This window comes from Ursus americanus, chromosome 9 (genome assembly GCF_024610735.1).
Source record: "Ursus americanus isolate L20-20 chromosome 9, mUrsAme1.1.p, whole genome shotgun sequence".
NCBI classification, from domain to species: Eukaryota; Metazoa; Chordata; class Mammalia; order Carnivora; family Ursidae; genus Ursus; species Ursus americanus.
Genome location: NC_142135.1, coordinates 80804380 through 80808548, shown reverse-complemented (window position 1 = coordinate 80808548; position 4169 = coordinate 80804380). Strand labels below are relative to the sequence as shown.

General features: G+C 36.5%; 1 pseudogene; it reads right to left on the bottom strand.

Moving 5' to 3' along the window:
- Positions 1–2415: 2415 nt before the first annotated feature.
- On the bottom strand, positions 2416–3572 carry LOC123786347 (olfactory receptor 4K13-like; annotated as a pseudogene).
- Positions 3573–4169: the final 597 nt, after the last annotated feature.

Here is a 4169-nt window from a genome sequence, read left to right as displayed (position 1 = left end):
TGGAGTTGAAAAGTACAATAACTCCTTCAAATGTAGAAGTCACTAAAGAAGCTCACCAGTTGATGTGAGCAGTCAGAAGAAAGAGCCAGTGACTTGAAGATATATCTGTAGCAGTTATGCAATCTCAAGAACAGATGTAATGAGAAAATGAGGAAAAGTGAACAGAGCCTCAAAAGAATGATGACACCATTAAGTGCACCAATATATATGTAATAGGATGTAAATTTTGGCTTCTAGATTGGAGCATTAATCTGATTGAGATCTTATTAATTCAAACAGGGAATGCAGGAAAAATAATAGGTTTGGGAGGGTAGGTAACTTATTTAGTTATCATGTTTTGGGCTTGAGATATTTTCGAGATACACAGGGCATGGTTCAGTAGAAAGTTGAAAATAAAAGTTTGCAGCTCAGAAATGAGGAACAGAAAAGAGAAAATGAGGGTAAGTATAAACACCTACCACCTCAAAGGCTGGATGAGCAAAAGAGGAAGAGACATTAATCAGAATCCATAAATGCTGCTGGATCAGTGTCACCATTAATGATGTTGGAACCTTTATCCTATCACTGAGTAAGAAGATAAGAGCTATGCACTTGATGAAGCTTTAGGAGCCTTGGATCCTTCAACCTTGCTGATGCTGCTGAGCCCCCTAAAATAATTCTGGAGTCCACAGTTGCCCAATACTGCTGCCGCCTGAGCCCAAAGCAGAGGAATGTAAAGCTTCTCCCTTTTTCTTGCTGTCCCATATCATGTTAATATCTCCCATTGATAGAACCCTATAGGGATTAAGTTTGCAAGGGAGTTCAGGAAATGTAATTTTCAGGCTTGTAGCTATCTCCTCTAGAGAGAGGACTATAGAGGAGCTAATAAGGGACTGAGAGTCATAAGAGAAATAATCAGAAGCATCTTGCCATTTGGTTGCCCAGCATCCATGCACATCACTCCACCTTTATTTAAACTTCCAATCAATGACAGTCACTTCAACCTAAAGATTCATTTATCCTACATACAGATTAAGACATTCTCCCCTTTTTCTCCAAGTGTAACACTAAATATTCTCATAAATTACTATATCCATCTCAGTGTAGTGTTGGGATCTCCTCTAGTTTAGTCATAATCCAACAGGAATATTCTGTAACCTAGAGACTAAATGGTAAAATTAATCACCAACATCTTCTTGGTGAGGAAAAATAAAAGAAAAAAAAGGAATTTGAAATTTCTTAATAAATGACATAAATACACAATTGACATAATACACAACTAAGGAGGAAAATATTCTTAGTTACTATAATCATCATTTTCCTACTAATGGGTCATGACACCCAGTTGTCCTTGGTTGTTTTCTTTTACTTCCAATTGCTTTCTTCTCTTGTCTTCATGTAATATCTCCAACAATGATTCTTTACTTGGTGGAGTGAATTAAATTTAAAATTTTATTGACTCATGCCCTTCTCACTTACTTTTTTATTGAAATACAATAAACATAGAATATTATATTAGTTTCAGGTATACAATATATTGATTCAGCAATTCTACACATTACTCAGTGCTCACACAATACATGTAGTCACCCCTAGTCACCATTAATGTTATCCCTGTGCACTGTTCTTGGGAATGTAAACTGATGCAGCCGCTGTGGAAAACATTTTCATTTGCTTTTATTACTTGATATACAAATATTATGAGGCACCAAAGAGAATCACTTGAGTCTCATACATGATTTCCCTACCCTACTGAGTAACATTAATCCTAGTATACCTTGATAATTGGGATCAGTCTTTTCAGCGGGCTTAATAAGTTCTTCTATTAAATTGGAGGTATAAAGAGACTGAAATGGCTGGTGACTTCGACCTTCAGATCAATGGGAAATTGTTTTATCCTCTTGTTGGAAAGAGTTATTTATTGAAAACATGTAAAGGAGGGGACAGGAAACAGATTTATGAATGTTACTAAAATTTAGATAGAAAATCAATATATTAAAAAGCATAGATTTTGAAGTTAGAGGGAGGATCTAATTCTCAGGCTAGTACTTGCAATTTCTGTGGCAAGTTCATTGAATTTTATAATTCTCAGTTTTCTACTGAAAATATGCTAATAATATGCTCTATTTTCATTGTTGTGAAGTTAAGAGAAAACATATGCAAAGTGCCTCATCCATGGTTAGAACTCAGTAAATACTTATTTAGAATCTCATTTAGTTTATAAAAAACTGAAAATTACAACATGTATGAGTGGGATTATATTGGAATGGTTTGTATTTGGATGCATGATTCAGGATGTTTTATTGCAGATATATACTTGTGTAGGGAAGGATTACCATTTCCCAAAAATGTTACTTAGGGTTGATACAAAATTGAATACCTCGGTGTCTTTGGATGATGATGATAATGGCAACAATGATGATTATAATGTTTCATTTAAAAGGTTGATCTGGAACTCACTTGCTTGGTCTTTATTTTTCTTATTGCTTTCCTCATGTCTTTGTTTCTGAATGTGTAGATGATTGGATTTAAAAGGGGAGTGAAAATTGTGTAAAACACAGAGAGGATCTTATCTATGGATACCCTGTTGAATGGCCATATATAGATAAAGATGCAAGGTCCAAAGAACAGTACCACCACTGTAATGTGGGCTGAAAGAGTGGACAAAGCCTTGGAAGACCCATGGGAGGAGCGATGCCGGACAGTAATCAGAATGATGCTATAGGAGATGAACAGAAAGATGAAACAGAACAAAGAAAGTAGGGGCACCTGGGTGGCACAGCGGTTAAATGTCTGTCTTCGGCTCAGGGCGTGATCCCGGTGTTGTGGGATCGAGCCCCACATCAGGCTCTTCCGCTATGAGCCTGCTTCTTCCTCTCCCACTCCCCCTGCCTGTGTTCCCTCTCTTGCTGGCTGTCTCTATCTCTGTCAAATAAATAAATAAATAAATCTTAAAAAAAAAAAAAGAACAAAGACAGTAGACCACTGAATGCAATGACTAATAGTTCCAAGATGTGTCAGTACAAGCAAGTCTGATGACCTGAGGCAGATCACAAAAAAAGCTATCCACAACATTGGGGCCACAGAATGGTAAAGTTACTGTGAACACCGTTTGGCTCATCGTGTGCACAAAACCAGTGGTCCACGACAGAAGTGCAAGTCCTATGCAAACATGATGGCTCATGATAGCTTTGTAACGGAGGGGTTTGCATATGGCAATGAATCTATCAATTGCCATGACTACAAGCAACATCATCTCACTTCCACCTAAAAGGTGAAGAAAGAACATCTGGGCCATGCACCCTTCATAGGAGATAGCCTTATATTCACTAATTAGGTCACAGATCATCTTAGGAGTAGCAAAGGAGGCCAGGGTCATATCAATAAAGGAGAGGTTGGCCAGTAAGAAGTACATAGGAGAGTGTAAGTGAGGGTCCAATTTTACTATAAAGATAATAAGGAGATTACCTAATACAATGGCTATGTAGATAACGAAAAAAAAAAAAAAAGAAAAAGCAAATCTGTAACTCACGAAGCTCTGTGAGGCCCAGTAAAATAAACTCAGACACCATGGAGTGATTTTGTTTCTCCATTTGTTTGACTGTTGGCATATGTTACCTAAAACAAAATCAAAATAGGTTAAAATCTATGAATAAAGTTGAGAGATAAAATACATATACACTTAACTTTGCTCCCTAAAATCCACTGAAATGTGCAAAAAGAATCAAAAGTGTTGAATAACATTGAATCCAAAAATTTTTGAAAAAAGAATAGACAGAATTTCTTAGCAAAACTTATGAGGAATTTCTGCCATAAACTAAGACATTTGAAGAAAATTATAGTTGGCACTACTTAACTCATATCTGCACTCATCTTGAAAAGAGTGAGTATCTGAATAGGTGAAAGAATTAAGTTCTTTGCCACCTCTTTTGAGGATAAGGTATAGATTTATTGGTTGTCCATGGGCAAAGAAGAGGATCCTTCCATCCTGAAATCTATTTCTACACTGCATTTCAGTGAAGGAGAGGCCGAAGTAGTTTTCTAACTGAAAAGCAGGACCAAGAAAAATGAAATTAAGTAGATGGAATATAGAACATGGAGAACCTAAGAATCAGTTCTCTAGTGGCTGCTCAAAGTCAGATGAGCAGTGATAATAAACACTATGAGTTTTGAGACACTTAAATATATGA